Source organism: Cupressus sempervirens, chromosome 4, assembly GCF_028749045.1.
Source record: "Cupressus sempervirens isolate cs-2001-9-10 chromosome 4, ASM2874904v1, whole genome shotgun sequence".
NCBI lineage: Eukaryota > Viridiplantae > Streptophyta > Pinopsida > Cupressales > Cupressaceae > Cupressus > Cupressus sempervirens.
The window spans coordinates 214,078,561-214,097,300 of NC_143121.1; the positions used below are offsets into that span (position 1 = coordinate 214,078,561).

At 36.7% G+C, this 18,740-nt stretch overlaps 2 pseudogenes; both read left to right on the forward strand.

The window, feature by feature from the left end:
- Positions 1-15,907, forward strand: part of LOC149560747 (G-type lectin S-receptor-like serine/threonine-protein kinase At2g19130) — a 94,553-nt pseudogene extending 78,646 nt beyond the window's left edge.
- A 151-nt stretch (positions 15,908-16,058) lies between these two features.
- LOC149560749 (putative indole-3-pyruvate monooxygenase YUCCA5 pseudogene) lies at positions 16,059-17,242 on the forward strand (annotated as a pseudogene).
- Positions 17,243-18,740: the final 1,498 nt, after the last annotated feature.

An 18,740-nucleotide genomic window follows, 5' to 3' on the forward strand; every position in this document is an offset into this window, starting at 1 on the left:
ATGTGTTAGAGGGCTACAAATCATGTTTTTGGACCTAAAGAAGAAGATAGTGCATCAGTAAATTTTTTCAAGATAGATGAGAAAACTAAAAAAACCTCTTTGTTAACAAAAATGGAGGTACATATTTTGATGGCGAGTGGGAGCAAAGAGAGTTTGGGTGAGAATTGGATTTTGAATTCCCCTGTACTAGGTGAACAGTCTGTGGATTCCCTTGTCACATCTGGGGATGCTGATGGTGGCAGGTGCTTGGCAGATGCAGGAGAGGGGCCCAAGTAGAATAAAAAATGGTCAAGTTTTTTTGGGATTCAACCTACTGGAAAATCTACTTTCCCGTCAGTCAAAGACATGTCTGTGAAGGATAAAGGTAAGTTCTCTATTAAAATTCCTAATTAGATCATTGATAGAAACATCTCTTGTATGGATTCCACTTTGGTAGGGTGCTTGATTGGAGCACGACCTAATATTGAAGATGTGCATGCTTTTTTCTGAAGAAAATGGTGTTTGAAGGGTCAAGTGGATATTTTTGCTATGGCTAAAGGCTATTTTTATTTTTGTTTCTCTTGTGATAAGGATAAGAGAGATATCTTATGTAGTAGCCCTTCAGTTATGGGGAAGCATACCCTGCTGTTACAGAAATGGCCCCCAATCTTTACTTGCTGGATGATTTGGCTATTCAAGCCCCTATGTGAGTGAAACTTCATGGTCTCCCTCTTGATTTATGGGTGGAAGATAGTTTCAAAGGCATTGCCAATACTTTTAGGGAACTCCTCTCTTTAGATCTGGTGATTGTTTCCAGAAGGAGACTGAACTATGCTAGGTTTTGTGTTGGGGTATCCCATGGGATGGATCTTCTGGAATCTATTGCTCTAAAATCTAAAGTTGGTGTTTAGGACTAGAGGATTGAGTATGAATCTATCCCTTTTGCATGCTTCCATTGCAAGAAAGTAGGTCACTAGGCTAAGCAACGTCCTTTACTAAAAGGAAAAGCTAAGAAGAGTAGGAAAATTTAGGTAAAGAAAGACCTATCTAAAGAGGTGATGGTGGCAATTGAGGTGCCTGCTCCTCCAAAGGACCAATTTTATATGGATAGAAACATTCCAGTGGTTGGAGCGGATGTGGTTGGAGTGGAATAAAAACTTGAGAAATCATGTTGAGGAGGATATTGATTTACGAATTCCCCCAAAGGAGCTTAATATTTCTACACCTTTAAAAATGGATTCCAATGTCGCTACCCCTTCCTAGTATCCTTTGGAGATTCTTGAGATTGGTTGCATATAAAGGAATCACGAAGCTTTGGAGATTCCTTCAATGGAGGATAAAATTTCTATTTTAGATGGATCTCACAAGGAGACTTTACCTCGAGCTCCTATGTTGAAGGATAATTCCTTTGTTAGTAGAGTGGTTGAGGACATTCTCACTATCTCACTATTTTCCATGTTGAGGAAGTAGTGTTGGAAAAGGACAGTTCTAAGGCTAATTGGACAGCAGTAGGGAAATACTCTAGGGGTAGAAAGAAAAATTATAAAAAAGATGAGGACTTTGCCCTAGTGCAAAAAAAAGAAGGGATCCAAAATTGATTCTAAGCCTACTAAGGGTAAGTTTGGTTTATCTAAGAATAGTGGAGTCACTATCAAGAATGGTGATGTTGGGTCTTCTCCATCTTCTACTGGTAGACCTTCTAATTAGCACAAAAGAATAATTGAGGCTATTAAGAGCATTGCAGATGGAAGTTAAAGAACCATCCTTGAATCTAAACACTTTGTTAAATTATGAAGATCATCTCATGGAATATTTGAGGGTTAAATAACCCTCACAAAAATGATATTTTAAAAAATATGATTAGGGATAATAGACCTAACATTTTTGTTATTTAGGAAACTAAGATGCTCAAGGATAAGGTGGAATGCCTTTCTATCTTTAAGGGAGGAAAGATTATTGGAAGTGATTTTGATGGAGCTTCAAGCGGTTTGATAGTTTTTTGGTTTACTAAATGGATTCAGGGGGAACTCATTTATTAAAGTAGAAATATGATGAATGTGTGTTTTATTAATTCAAAAGACAATTTTAGTTGGGTCCTTACTAATGTTTTTTCCCCCAATACCAAATGAGAGAGGAAGGATTTGTGGGAAGAAATTTCTAATCAAAGAAAGCTTTCTGCTGAGGATAAGTGGTTGGTGATAAGAGATTTTAATAGTGTCTTAAAGGAATCAGAAAAATGGGGAGGCAATTAGATCAATCTAGACAATAGATTAGATCTTATGAGCTTTATTGACTCTCATATGCTACATGATCTTGATTTACATGGGATTGAGTACACATGGACGAATAGAAGAACTGGTAAGGATACAATTCATGCCAGGCTAGACTGTGCCCTTATCATCAATGAATGAATTTTGAATTATAAATGCTCACTCAATGCTTAGGTTTGGGTGGGTTTTGATCACTACCATATCTTCTTTTTTGCTAACACTATTAATTTTTAAAATAATTTTATTTTTAGATTTGAAAAAATATGGACCCTTCATCCTAATTTGGAGAGCCTCATTTAGGAGTGGTGGAACATTAATGTTGAGGGAACAACTATGTTTAGAGTGGCGGATGAATTGAAAAATGTCAAGAAACACATTAAAATCTAGAATAAAACTACCTTTGGTAATAAATTTGAGAACAAATACAAGATTATGGAGAAGCTTAAAGACATTCAAGATAGGATTCTAGCTGATGGTTAGCAGATGGTCTCTAGGGAAGAGGAGAGTGATAAATTGGTTGAGCTTCATGATCTTATTACTAAGGAGGGAATGTTTTGGAGACAACGTTCCCGAAAGGTTCTTTTTAAAGAAGGTGATAGGAATACCAAGTTCTTTCATATGACAACCTTGAAGAATAGGATGGATAATAGAATCTCCAAACTTATGATGGTTGATGGTTTGACTGATAATGAAGATATCATTAAAAGGGAGGCCATGGTGTTCTTTGGCAACTTGTTGCAATGTGATCTAGACCTGAATTTAGAGAAGTAGCAATTTTTCCTGGAGGGTATTCCTTCTTACATCTCTAAAGCTTAGAATTCAGTCCTTACATCCATTCCTTCTCTAGATGAGATCTCTAAGGCTATTTTTTCTTTTGAGGGTGAGAAGACCCCTAGTCCTGATGGTTTTCCCCTCTTGTTCTTTCATAAATATTGACATATCATTGGAATTGATGTTAGTAATGGTGTCAAGGAATTTTTTGGTTCAAGAAACATCCTTAGAGAGTTAAATGGGACCTTCATTGCCCTTATTCCTAAGAAGCTAGGTGTTGATAGTTTGGATCAGTTTAGGCCTATCAGTTTATGTAATTCTTTTTATAAGATTATTTCCAAAGTTTTGACTCTTAGAATTCTCTCCATTCTTCTGACTATCATTTCTAGTCAGAAAAATAGTTTTGTTATGGGTAGAAAAATCTTGGACTCCATAATAACTGTTCATGAAAAAATCCATTCTCTTGTGGTGTCTAATAAGCAAGGATTTCTTCTTAAGCTTGATCTCTCTAAAGCATATGATAGAGTTGATTGGAACTTCCTTCTTAGGGGGTTGGAAGCATTTCGCTATAATAAGAGATTTAGGGATCTTATCTTTATGTTAATTTCTTTGGCTTCCTTCTCAATACTTGTTAATGGTTAACCTTCCTCCTTTTTTAAGGCTTCTAGGGGCCTAAGATAGGGAGATCAAATTTATCTTATACTTTTTATTATCTTGGTTGAATGCTTGGGAATATTTGTGATTAATTTGGTAGTGAAAGGAGACTTTGTGGGTCTCAACCCTTCTTCCTCTACCCTCGTCTTCTCGCATTAGCAATTTGTGGATGACTCTATTGTCATGGGGGAGGCTTTAGTGTGAAATTCTAGGAATATTAAGAAGGCTTTGATTGACTATGTTGATGCTACTAACCAAACCATTAATTGGAATAAAAGTGTAATTTACTTTATCAATGTTAGTGAGGCTAGACAATCAAAGATTAAAAGGATTATTGGATGTGAGAGTGGAGCCTTACCAAGTACTTATCTGGGATTACCTTTGGGGTCATCTCCTCCTGATAGCTTTTGGAACTCTCTGATTGATAAGATACACTTGAAACTTGCTAGCTGGAAGGGATCTCCCCTAAGTTAGGCTGGGAAGGTTATTGTTTTGAAATCTATCCTTCAAAGTGTAAAGCTCTGTGCTTTGAGTGTCTTTAAAATCTCAAGAAAGTATGCACTTGCTATTGAGAAAATATAGAAGACCTTCTTATGGACAAGTATGGAGACTAAAAAGAGACTTCCTCTTATTGCTTGGGAGAATGTTTGTATTCCTAGGGGGAAGGGAAGGCTTGGGCTATGAAGGATTTCTACTATGAATGAACTCTTACTAGCTAAACTTCTTTAGAAATGGCATAAAGAAGAGGGGGAATGGAGGAATATCCAGGATGACAAATATAATTGGGATAACTTTGATTGTCAGCATTTCCTTTTTTCTGATATTGATAAAGGGGGATCTTAGATATGGAAGAATGCTCAGAAATTTAAACACATTTTAAGGAAAGGAGTTAAATGGAAGGTTGGAAATGGTTTGAAAGTCTTTTTTGGGGAAGATATTTGGATTTTGGATTACCCCTTTTGTGAAGACCCAAGATGGAATGGGTTTATGGTGCAATGCAAGAATCAGTTTGGTACTCTAGTCAACTATTATTGGAAGGATGATTCATAGGTGAATCTTCTTTGGGTGGATCTAAATTTGGCAGAGCTTGCTAAATACTTGAATGCTTGTTGTCTAAACCATGAAGAGGATGTTCTAATTTGGAAAGTGGATCCTAGTGGTGTGTACTCTATTGCATCAACCTATGCTAACTCTTTTGAGGATCATGATGTACCTTGCTAGGCTATGGCTTGGGTGAAAGGTATGACTCCTAAATTTAATATCTCTTTTTGGATTCTTTTGCAAAATAAAATATTAACTCTTGACAATCTTAAGAAGAGGGGGTTCTTCATTGTTAATCGATGTGTTCTTTGCAAGAATGATGGGGAATCGGTGGATCATATTATGCTTCATTGTTCCTTCACTAAGAAGGTTTGGGATAAAATTTGGAGTTTGATGAACATGGACTAGGTCTCTCATGCTACCATCCAACTATTATTTTCTTGTTGGAAAGCTCCTTCCAAGAACCCTTTGATTACTAAATTGTGGGATTTTATCCTTCGTTATCTTTGCTTGGGTATATGGAAGGAATGTAATGATAGGATCTTTAGAGGGGTGCAATCCAATCCAATTCTAGTTTTGCATAAAATCAAGGTCCTTTTGTATGAAAATATCAAAATTTGTGGTATGGGAAAATAACCTTCAAATGAATGGGATGTGGGGGTGATTAATAATTGGAATATCAGGAGTTTGATATTGAACACAAAGGATCCTAACCCAAGGGAAAGCACAAGATGGGATTGCCCTCCAACTAACTGGTTTAAGATTAACTTTGATGGGGCCTCAAAAGGGAACCTAGGCATCGCTGGTTGTGGAGTGGTGATTAGAAATTCTAATGGTGACTTTGTTGGTGGTATGGCTGTACCTTTGGGGTGTCAAACCAATCATGTTGTTGAAGCCTCTTTTTCACTTTATGGTCTTATTTATGCCAAAGATTTGAATTTGAAAAACATTTGGATTGAAGGTGATTCCATTAATATCATAATCTACTTGAAGAAAACTAACCCACCTTCATGGACCATTAGCAATATTATTTCTAAGGCAGGTTATATTATTAATTCTTTCCAAAATGTATAATATCCCATAATTATAGGGAAGACAATGGTTTAGAAGATTGGACTTTGAATGTGGTGTGTTGTAATGATCAAAAGATCATATGGAAGTCATATGACACTTTACCTATTGATGGTCGTGAGCATGTTAAGCATGACAAAAGAAAATCCCAACAAAAATCCCTTAATAATGATGCTATCAGTGAATTATGAATTTAACTCCTTTGGAGTGAGATGGGAAATTATTTTTAGAAATGTGGGCAGCTAGCATGGATTATGGGTTGCTTCTTTCTATCTGTGCTTAGGTAGTGGTGATTGTAGAGTGTTTGGGGTTTTTCAGTGTGAGCAAACCAGTGCATCTATAACAGAAATAATGGGGGGAAAGAGGAAATGGGTCAAACTACCCAACTGTGCAGAATGGAAGAATAAACCAGAGGTTTGGGACATCCTCAGGCATGCCAATTTTACCAATTACATGGAGAGACTCAAAGGAAATAGCCTTGCAATTATGCACCAGTTCGTTAAATCTTGGAAGCACAGTTTGGTGTTGGTCGAGAATCAGAGGATGGAGGTCATGAAAGAGACCATCGCAAAGGCTAATAGTTTGGATTTTGACAAGATGAATTTTTATAGGGAAATGAAGATCTTAGATAAGGTAATTGATCACTTTTTTGAGATAGAATAGGAAAGAAATCGTCAAGTTAAGATAGGTAATTTTTTTTAAACCTGGCTTCTATGTCTCATCCATGGTAGTTTGCATTCTTTGTTATTATGGAATATTTGACTTTGGATGGTAGATATATAAAATTGTATGGTTACCACTTTGTGCTGGCAAACCATTTTTGACATGATATTAGGGTGAATTTTCCTTCCTATCTGTTGCAATTTGTTTCCATCTCTACTCAAGCCATCTAGCATGACCTCACTGGTTAACATGTCTACCATGAAGGTTTAATGGTTTTGATTATGAATGTGCTCAAATCCAAAAAAAATCTTGAAACCTAGAAACTTTAAAGGGGGTGATCAAGATACTAAAGGGAGCATTCAAGAAAAGGGCTATGAATTTGATATGCAAGATGAGGCTAATGGGGGTCTAGTTAGCCCAAAAAAAGGTTCGGGAGGTAGTAATAAGAAAAATAAAAAGAATGTTGAGAAAGAGGATTCTGACTGGGAGAGAGAAAATGATTATGTTGAAGAAATTGTTAGAGAGAACATCAAAAATAGGGGAGGTAGCAAAGTAAAGGGAAAGGGATTTCATGATGAGAGGGTTTCTCTTCATTATGATGATGAGCCCTTGGCTCAATGCTTGGAAAGGAGAAGGAAGTCTATGCGATGACAGGATAATAAAAATGTCAATAAAATGAATGAGGATTCTAACTATGCTAATGATGGTGAAAAAGGGTCTAAATCTAATGGGGGTGATTACGCCGGTGGTGGGCTAGGGTCTCCTAAAGGTTTATTTGGTAACCTTGACTCTATTCAAAAGGACATTGGTATCCGAAAGCATAAAATGGTGTTGCTGAACAAGGAAATAGATCAATTGAGCAAAATGGCCAGAGGGGAAAGAACTTTAGGACATCACATTGATAAGCTTTCAGAGGTCATAGGAAATGCTGAACAAGTGAAAAATATAATGCACAAGATCCCTATGATGGAAGCTAAGCAAAGGGTTATGGAAAAGGACATTAGTAGTATCCAAGGCAAGGTGTCAAAACTTGGAACTAGGTTGGGTAACATAGATAAAAAACTTAAACAATTGGTGGATAATGTGACTAATTCCCTGAAGAAGAATGAGACAGATAAAGGCCAAGATTCTCCCATGAGGGCTGATTCTTAAGGACCTAGCAAGCATACTCGGGCCCATTCAAAGAAGATTGAAGAAACTAGTAAGAAAGATAAGGTGAAAGCTGCTGTTGAAACCATTTATTCTCTAGCGGACTAGGCTATGAATTTGATTAATACTCCTTAGTTGGTTGGTTGTTGTACCTTTTTTGGACTTTTTCTATCTTTTCCAACACTATCTTCTAGGACCTCTTTTTTGTTGTCTGAGGTCTATTTCATGTTATTTTTGGTTTCTTCTCTTTGTTGTTCTTTTCTCATGCTTCTCTCTAGAACACTTCTAGTCCTTTAAAACTTGTTTTTACTTAATCAAAACAAAATTGGAGGTACGGAAAAAAGATATGCTGATTTTATAGCCTCGCTCCATTGACAGTGACTGTAAATATGTTGTTTTTTATTTCAATTTTGTAGCTATTGACGACAACCAGAAAAGCTAGATATTCTTCAATGACTAGTCAGTTCTTTTTCATTTCATTCATTGTTCTTATGTGAATGTAATTCATACATAAATATGGTGCATCAATTGAAATTTGAAACAATAATTTTCTAGATCCAAAATATGGTGAGTATTAAAGTAGGTGGTGCCCAATTGGATGTAATTTTATCTACTTTGTTTTCCTTTAACAATTTAACTAAACAAATTGTACATCAATGTGTAACTTCAAAATCTATACATGGTGAATAAATGTGGTGAGTTTTTAAATGATATCATCATGTCTTTTCCTACATCTCATATCAGAGAAAAAGTTCTTTATGCTACCTCCAAAGATGAACTTTGAAGGGAGCTTGATGGTGTTTATTATGAGTTGCAAGCCACGTATCTCACTAAGATGGGCATTCACATCATTGCGGATTGTGCCATATTAGATTGTACAAAAAGTGCAGGAATTTGAAGATCATGGATTATAAAAAGAGTGAAATCTCACTTCACATTTGAAGAAGATCTTTGCTTATGATTTTCTTCAAAAGTAGATGTATTTAAATCAAGGATATTTTGTACTACACCATTAAACATGGTGGCCAATGTATGGTCAGTTAAGTACTTCACTATGATGCTATAGAGTAAAGAAAATCAATGTTATTATTTAATTATGGTCATCCCATATCCATAATAGACTTTTTTGTTGTGGTGATGAGCTCCCACATCATTTTGTAAGAAACTGAGCATTGGAAATAAATCAATTAAAATGTTTTTTCTGGTTAAGTTAGTGTGTGATGTTACTTTCTTGAATATTACAAATAATTACATTGAATATTGGTATTGATACTTGCTACAAATGTTGGATGTCGAAATCATAGGAAAGAAATATCAATTTAACATAATTTTTAATAGATTTGTTTAATAATGTCTCCAGAGTGACAATAAGCATGTATTGTCTCTATAGAGATAATAGTTGTGATTGAAGAATTGTTTTCTCCAAAAAGACAAAGGTGAAATTGTTTCTTATGAGAAGAAATTACTTTTGTTAAATATTATCTTATACAGACAATATTTAAAAACACTTGGTTAAAGACAAAATTTGCCAGGATACAAACCTTTTTTATTGTCTAAGATTAAGACAACTGATCAATGAATTGTCTCAAAAAATGTCTTTATATTTCCCTCTCTGTAGTAGTATGGTAAGGCTCAGAGGATTTTGTGTAAAAGGATCTTAGATATTCCTTGTTTATGATTACATGCAGAATGGGTCATTGAATTCACTACTCTTTAGACGCAGCTCCCAAATCAAACGAAAGGTACTCGATTGGAGGACTAGATTTTAGATCACCTTCAGCATAACAAGGTGGCTATTTTATTTGCATGAAGAATGTAGAGAGTGCATCATTCATAACGATGTTAAGCTTGTGCTGCAGGAGCAGCTACAAGTGCACAAGAATAATGTTTTCGTATTGTTTATGGGGGGTGTTTTAATGTTTTGTTATTTTAGGGCATGTTTTAATATTTTGTTATGTTAGGGCATATTTTAATTTTTTGTTATCACTTTAGTAAAGGATTAAATAAAACCTTTATGGGTTTGGTGGTTGCCAAAAATAGTTTTAAATTGTTTGTCATTATTTATATATTCTCTCCAACATCGATGGCTGGATATATGATTTTTTTTTCTTTTTTGTGAGAAGAAGGCCGAGATATTGTGAAATTATTTGTACATTGCCCTAAATAGATGAAATAATAAAAAAAATTTGTGGTTTCCTATTACTTTAGTTTTTTTTTTTTTTCACATTGAAAATTGATTAGAGATGCATATCATATTTATTGGTTCTTTTGAATAAAATAGTAGTGAAATTTATTTTTTGTGTAGAAGTGATTGCTATAGGAATGTAGACTCACACAAAAACCTCTAGGAGTTAATTTGGGCAAAAATACCTCTTTCTTACATGAGCACCATGTGAAGTGTGGTGGATAGTAGGTAGGAGGAATGTACAATAATTTCTCCATGGTTATTTGTAGGAACTTGCTACAATTTGAAGAAACACATGTTTGGTAAGGCAACATCCCTATGTGCTTGCCATGAATGAATAGATGAAACCTATAAGGTGTTGCTCATGTTTCATGTTTCTAACATTCATCTCATGATGTTGCTATAGTTTTCTCCAATTTCTTCTCTCCATCTCATAGTGAAGCTATTACAGACTTTATTCTTGATTTCTCCTCATCATATTGGTATTAGAGTGAGACAAGGTCTTGCTAGGAAGTTTATGTCTATAGAAGAATCAAAAGCTGAAGCTAAGGCTCACGCCATGCCTCCTAAAAGTATGACTCCAGATGCCATCAAGAAGATGATGGAAGAACTTCTAGAACATAAGTTGAAGGAGTTCAAGAAGTGGTCTAGTGACAAGGATAAGGAGAATGAGATGGAAGAAGGTGCCAGTGGAGATGAAGAAGGAGAACAACACAAGCATCCATCAATGGAATCGCCTACAGATCAAAAGGCACTCATTAATGCTTTGAAGTCAATAAGAGGAGATGTTACTGATAGGCTACCTACATATGGAGGTAGTCTCAATAGTGAGGAAGTGATTCAATGGATTGGAGCAATCACCAATTACTTCGAGTTGAATGAAGTTCCAAAGAATGATAGGGTAAGGATTGCAAAAGGAAAATTGAGAGAATTTGGTCTTTCATGGTGGAATTATATTCAAGAAGAAAGGATAAAAAATAATATAAGTCTAATTTCTTCATGGGAAGTGATGAAGGAAAAAAATTAACACATAAATTTTTTCCTATAGATCATGAGGTGTAGTTGTTCAAAAATTTGCAAAGCTTGAAGAAGCAAGAGATGGATGTGAATGCTTATATGGACGAGTTTCATAGGTTAACTCTTGGGAAAAGAAACAAGAGGAGGAACCTAAAAGAATGAATGAACATACAGGAGGAGATCAACCTCTTGGCCCTAAATACATTGGGGAAGTGTTTTCAACTTGCTCTTAAAGTTGAAGAGAAGCTAAAGAGGAAGTGTGATCAACAACAAGGAGGGAGAAGTGGAAGGAATGACTAAGGTAGAGGAAACTTTAACAATAAAGGAGAAGGCCAGAGATGCCAAGGCGAGTCTAACCCCAAGGAGCAAGTGACTCAAGTAATAGAGGAGGCTATGGTGGAAGGGGATCTAATGGAGGAAGGTCGAGTGGATTAGGTAGAGGATCTAGGTTCTCAAGAATGAAGTGTTACAATTGTGGTTAGATGGGACACCCAACATATAAGTGTCCACAAAGTGTGTCTACTTCCCAAAATGGTGAAAGGAAAGTCACTTATGTGCTAGAAGATAATGTGAGTATGAACTCATCGGAAGTTCAGTTGATGACAAAGGCTCAAGGAGAAAGTCTCATGTTAAGGAGGACACTTATTAAGGAACTAGTGAAAGAAGATACCACTCAAAGGAGGGCTCTTTTTTGAATTTAGTGCAAGGTGAAAGGCAATTTGTGCAAGGTGATAATTGATTTGGGTTCCATGGATAATATCATCTTACTTGAGGCTTTAAACAAATTGAACTTAGAGAGACTTCCACATTCTTGTCCATACAAGGTTAGTTGGTTGAACAAAGGGCAACAGGAAGTTGTGAATGAGCAAGCTTGGGTAGAGTTCACTATAGGGGGATATAAGGATAAAATATTATGTAATATATTGCCCATGGATGCTTGCTAGCTCTTCTTGGGAAGACCCTAGAAATTCGATAGGAATGCATGCTATGATGGTGAGAAGAATTTTTATAGCTTCCAAAAGGATGGAGTAACATACAAATTGAATCTTGAGGGAGAAGAGAAAGGGGTTGGTCAAGTTGGACCAAGTGTGTTGATTATGGGTGAGAAAGAGTTCATTAATACTGTTGAAGAAGAAGATGGAATAGGCTTTGCATTGGTGCTGATGCCTGAGGAAGATAGGAAGAAGGAACATAGAATACCAAGCCTAAGAGAAGTTGAAGAGTTGTTGAACCGGTACAAGGACATCATTATTGAGGCAATGCTTGAGTCTTTGCCACTGATAAGAGTCATAAGTCACTAGACAACAAGGCAACATATAAGATGACACCATAGAAGAATGAAGAGATTGCTAGGAAAATACAAGAGTTGCTTGACAAGGGGTTGATAAGGAAAAGTCTTAGCCCATGTGCTATACCCTCAGTTCTTGCTCCAAAGAAGGATGGTAAGTGGTAGTTGTGTATCAATTCTAGGGTCATTAATAGGATAACTATAAGATATAGATTTCATATTACTAGAATAGAAGATTTGTTGGATTATTTGGGGGGAGCTTTATATTTTTTCAAAATAGATTTCAAAAGCAAATATCATCAAATAAGGATATGAGAGGGGGATGAATGGAAGAAGGCCTTTAAACCTAATGAAGGACTGTATGAATAATTGGTTATGCCATTTGGTTTGTCTAATGCTCCTAGTACATTTATGTGACTAATGAATGAAGTTTTTTAGGAATTAATTAGAAATTTTGTTGTTATCTACCTTGATTAGATTTTGGTGTATAGGAGGAATAAGGAAGATCATTTGTAGCATTTGAAGATGGTTTTACAGAGGCTATAGGAACAAAAGTTGAAGATAAATTTGGAGAAGTGTGACTTTTTGAAACAAAAGTTGGTGTATCTTGGATTTGTGATATCCAAGGGAGATCTAAAAATGGATCCATCTAAACTAGGGGCAATTATTAATTGGCCAACACCAAGGGCTATTGGAGAGGTTCAAAGTTTCCATGGCTTGGCCACATTCTACAGGAAGTTCATAAGGAACTTCAGCAACATTTGTGCACCAATTTTAAACAACATCAAGGGAGGAGGTAAAGTGAAGTTTGAATGGAATAGTGCAACAAATAAGAGTTTTGAGGAACTCAGGAAAAAGGTAGCAAAGTATCGTATTCTTATTTTACTAGATTTTAATAATGTTTTTGCAATAGAATGTGATGCTAGTGGCTTTGCAATAGGGGCTATTCTTAGTCAAGATGACATACCTGTTGCATTTTTCAGTGAGAAGCTACATGAAGCAAAGAAGAAATATTCTTCTTATGATCTAGAATTGTATGTCATGGTCCAGGCATTGAAAAAATGGAGGCACTATTTTCTTCCTAAGGAGTTTATTGTGTATACTAACAACCATGCTCTTAGTTTCTTGAATGGACAAGAAAAACTCAACCATAGGCACATGAAATGGGTTGAGAGTTTGTAGGCTTAAACCTTACAATCAAACATAAGAAGGGACAGGCCAATAAGGTGGATGATGCACTTTGTAGGAGAATGCTAACATTGCAAGAAGTATAACTACAAAGCATGGGTGTAGATGCATTGATGGGAATGCATGTGGAAGATGGAGATTTCAGCAAAGCATATAAGATTTGCACAAGTTGGAAGATAGTTTTCATTTTGATTTTTCTAAATTCATTGTGCAAGATGGACTGCTATTTAAGGGAAGCCAACTATGTATTCCCAAATGTTCTATGTGGGAAAATGTCATGAAAGAGAAACATTGTGGATGTCTTAGTGGTCATTTTGGCTTCAACAAGACATTGGCATTGGTACAAAGATTTTATTATTGGCACAAGATGCAAATAGACATGAAGAAATTTGTGGAAGGTTGTCTTGTATGTCAAAGGGCAAAGGGAGGGTCAACAAATGTTGGACTTTATCAGCCTCTACCCATACTAAATAGACCTTAAGAGTGTTTGAGTATGGATTTTGTGGTGGGATTATCAAGGTCAAAGACAGGTTATGACATCATATTTGTAGTTGTTGATTAATTTGAGTAAAATGGCTCACTTTATTCCATGTAAAACCACTAATGATGCTAGTTATATTCCAGGATTGTTCTTTAAAGAAATAGTTCATATTCATGGTTTGCCATTGAGCATTGTATCTGACAAGGACAACAAGTTTGTGGGTCACTTTTGGAGGACCCTATGGAATAAGTTGGGCACAAATTTATCTTTCAGTTCAACCTATCATTGTTAAATAGATGGGAAAACTAAGGTGGTTAATAGATCCTTGGGAAACCTTTTAAGATGTTTGACATGGGAACGTGGCGGTAGTTGGGATGCCATCATACCTCAGGCAGAGTTTGCATACAATGACTCAGTGAATCATAGCACAAGCATGAGTCCTTCTGAAGTTGTTTATGGGAGACATCCAAGGGGAGTTTTTAAACTTAGGAATATGGATGGTTTGGATAAAAGGAGTGGACATGTAGAAGAGTGTTCTCAAGCAATGGTGGAAGTGCATGAGCATGTGAGGAAAACTTTGCAATAAAATAGCCTAAAGATGAAGGCTAAGGTAGACTTGAAGAGAAGGAATGTGCAACTCCAAGTTGGGAATTTGGTTATGGTACACTTGAACAGTGATCAGTTACCTCGGGGTAGTCATACAAAGTTAATAATGAAGAAGATTGAACTATGTAAAATTCTAGAAAAGTATAGACAAAATGCATACAAGGTAGCATTACTTGGTGATATAGTTATTTCACCTATATTTAATGTCCTAGATCTCACATTGTATAAAGGTTCAAACAAATAAATTAGTGCAAAAGCAACAACAAATGAATCAAATGACTAGATTTAAGAATTGCCTCCTAAAGAGAAGCCACAGATGGAGTGCATCATCAATAGCAGAGAGGCCATGAGGACAACACACAAAGTGCACATATAACACTTGGTCAAGAGGAAGGGCCTTCCAGATTCTAAAGCCATTTGGTTACCAGAAATAAAAATTTTGAGAGAAGGTGGGGATCTCCAACAGTTGGTCTCCAAGAGGACTTGAGAAAAAATTTACCCCAAGGAGTATGCTGCAGGAGTAGCTACATGTGCACAAGAATAATATTTTTGTATTGTTTATGGGGGGTGTTTTAATGTTTTGTTATTTTAAGGCATGTTTTAATGTTTTGTTATGTAGGGCATACTTTAATATTTTGTTATCACTTTAGTAAAGGATTAAATAAAACCTTTATGGGTCTAGTGGTTGCCAAAAATAGTTTTAAATTGTTCGTCATTATTTATATTTTCTCTCCAACATCAATGGCTAGATATATGATTTGTTTTTCTTTTCTATGAGAAGAAGGCTGAGATATTGTGAAATTATTTGTACTCTACCTTGAATAGATGAAATAAAAAATATTGTGGTGGTTTCCTATTACTTTAGTTTATTTTTTGTTCACACTGCAAATTGATTAGAGATGCATATCATATTTATTGGTTTCTTTTGAATAAAATAGTAGTGGTTTTTTTTTTTTTTGTGTAGAAGTCATTGCTGGAGGAATCTAGACTCACACAAAAACCTTTGGGAGTTAATGTGGGCAGCAATGCCTCTTACTTGCATGAGCACCATGTGAAGTGGCCTCAATGTGGTGAAGAGTGGGTAGGAGGAATGTACAGTAATTTCTCCATGGTCATTTGTAGGAATGGGCTACAATTTGAAGAAACACATGTTTGCTAAGGCATCATCCCTATGTGCTTGCCATGAATGAATAGATGCAACTTGTAAGGTGATGTTTGTGTTTGATGTTTCTATCATTCATCTCATGACATTGCTGTAGTTTTCTCTAGTTTCTTCTTTCCATCTCATAGTGGACAATAAATTTTCCCTAAAGTTGGCTGATTTTGGGATGGCCAAGCTGGTTGGTAGAGATTTCAGCCAGGTCCTGACAACAATGAGAGGAACAAGGGGTCACTTGGCCCCATAGTGGCTCTTAGGTCTTCCAATAACTCCAAAGGTTGATGTGTATAGTTATTGTAGGACTCTCCTTAAAATCATTTCTAGCCGAAGGAATCTTGACATGAGCATTTTAGATTCAAAAAAGCATTATTTTCTGTCATCTTGACTTCATTTGCCAACGGGACCCTCTGGAACTTCTACTATACTTGCATACCAAGCGCTACTACTACTACTCATAGAGTCATTTAGCTTGTGATCACTGTGAACCCTTTTCACAACTGAGCCTTTTTTTTTGTTTTGTTTCTTCCTCCAAACATATGGACCACTTTTGTGAGCAAGTTGGGAAGGAGGAAAATGATGACTACCTGAATAGGAAGAGGTGTGTTTGGGTTAATGGCCCTATTATCTTTGGAGCAGGCCCTTTTGGCGTGGCTACTGGAGCCTGATTGAAAGAGCAAGGAGTGCCCTCCATCATACTTGAGAAAGCCGATTGCATAGCCTCTCTCTGGTAGCGTAGGACCTACAATAGACCCAAGCTCCATCTCCCCAAACAATTCTGCAAGCTCCCTAGAATGCCATTTCCTGAAGATTTCCACACTTATCCTTCCAAGTCGCAGTTCATAGACTACTTAGAATCCTACGCTAGGGAGTTCAAACTCAATCCCAGGTTCAACGAGTGCGTCAAGTTTGCCAAGTATAATGAGACCCGTGGTTTGTGGAGAGTTAGCACCAAGAGCAGTTTATGCAAGTTTGAGTACATTTTCCATTGGCTAATTGTTGCCACCGGAGAGAATGCAGAGACGGTGATTCCGGATATTACTGGTGCTGAGTGCTTTAGAGGGTAGATTGTTCATGCCTGCAAGTAAAAAAATTGTGCAAGCTATCAGGGGAAGAAGTTTCTCATGGTTGGATGTGGTAACAGTGGAATGGAAGTCAGTCTGGACCTTGCCAACCACAATTCCATGACCTTGTTTCAACTTTTATTTAGCTAAAGTATCTTCAATATTGAGCTGTGAAAGCTTGACCCTTGAAATGTTAACTAGAATGTGGCAATCAATTTTTGAGCTTTTTATCTTTTTCTAATCCGTCATGGCATGTGGATTCGGGAATTGTGGAACTGAAATGTGTTCTTGGGAATGCGCAAGTATATGTGCTGCCACTAGAGATGTTTGGGAAGTTCACTTTCAAAGTGGCCATGGCAATGATGAGATGGCTCCCACTATGGCTCATGGACCGCTTGCTTTTGTTTATTGCCTGGTTGATGCTTGGCAACACCTGGAGATTGGGCCTCACCGCGAGGCCGAAAATTGGTCCTATAGAGCTCAAGAATGTAGTAGGAAAGACCCCTATTCTAGATGTGCAAGCCTTGAAAAAGATAGGGAGTGGCAACAATCAGCAAATGAAAATGCACTCGACTTTCTCAAGTATGATGGAGGGCTCCAGTAGTCAGGCCAGAAGTGATAAAAAATTAGAATACAGCAAACAAAGGAGAAAACCATAGAGAGGAGAAGCCATGGAGAAACCTAAAATGGGCTCTGCTGATCACAGGTCCAGCTTATTCTATTTATAAGCAAATGCATATTAAATGTTCTAGCAAAGAGTTGGCAATACAATCAATACTAGACAGTGAGGCTGGTGTGTTAGCTAGTGTTTGGACGACTACACATGGAAAATGAGTGGTTTGTGTTGACCACCAACCACTAAATGTTTTGGAACATGCTGAATATTTAATTTATTCTAACAAGAAGGGCTCGCTTCAATGATAATAGGGCCATTCACCCAAACACAACTCTTCTTGTTCAGGTAGTCATCTTTCACCTCCTTCCCAACTTGCTCACAAAAGCAGTCCATATGTTTGGAGGAAGAAACAAAACAAAACAAAGGCTTAGTTGTGAAAAGGGTTCACAATGATCACAAGCTAAATGACTCTATGAGTAGTAGTAGTAGTGCTTGGTATGCAAGTAGTAGTAGTAGAAGTTTCAGAGGATCCCGTTGGCGAATGAAATCAAGAGGGTTTGGTTATAGAAGAAGCCAGAAGAGCCATTGTAGTAGGGTTGCTATGCATTGAAGAGGATTAAAATGTGAGGCCAACAATGGGACAAGTATTGCGGATGTTGGAAGGTAAGATGGAGCTTCCAACTCTGCAGATTCTAAGCGATAGCAATTGTGATCTAATTTCTTGAAATAGTTTCTAAGGTAGGGGTCCCATGGGGGGGCTTTAGTTTATTTTTCAAGTACAAGAGGTCCCATAAGCATTTTTTTGAGGGGTTATAGGTTTAATTAGAATCTTTTCCTTCATAATAGGAGCCTCACTTTTCTAGGAAGCGGATGAAAATGGGGTGGGGCTAGAAATTGTTGAGATAATGGGTGTTGCACACATTGCATAATATTGTTATTTTATTATTTTATTTTATTATGTAATGTCGCACCCAGATGGACGTGCAACATGTAAAGATTCCCATGGAATATTATTGATGAGTTGTATTGTAACATTGTGATAATATTTTATGTAATTATTTAATATTGGGGGAAAAGAATTAAATGCCCAATATTAAATGTGGGCTCAGTGGGTTAGGTAGCACATGGTTTTAGCACATGGTTTATGTAATACCACTTAGTGGTTTTGTGGGACTTGCTACTATATAAGCAGCCACAAGGGTAGTTGTTGTAGAGAGAGAGAGAGAGAGTGACAAGGAGAAGACAAAAGGGCAATAGTCGAGCGGGACAAGGCTTGACAAGTTAGCCAAGGGAGCATTTGTGAAGGTTGGAAGCATGGCATGGGATGTGTGGATTCATGCTTGTTCACATAGTTTTCTCGATTATGGCTATGGCCATGAAGGCTTCCATGGTTGTATGACAATGGTATTTTTGCTGAATAATACATGGTGATGGATGCTTTTGGAGGCTGGTTTTTTCCCTCAATGAGGGTTTCCCAGGGTATATCTTGTGTCACAATTTTGTGGGTATGTTGTCTATTCTCTTGCATGTGGATTTTAATT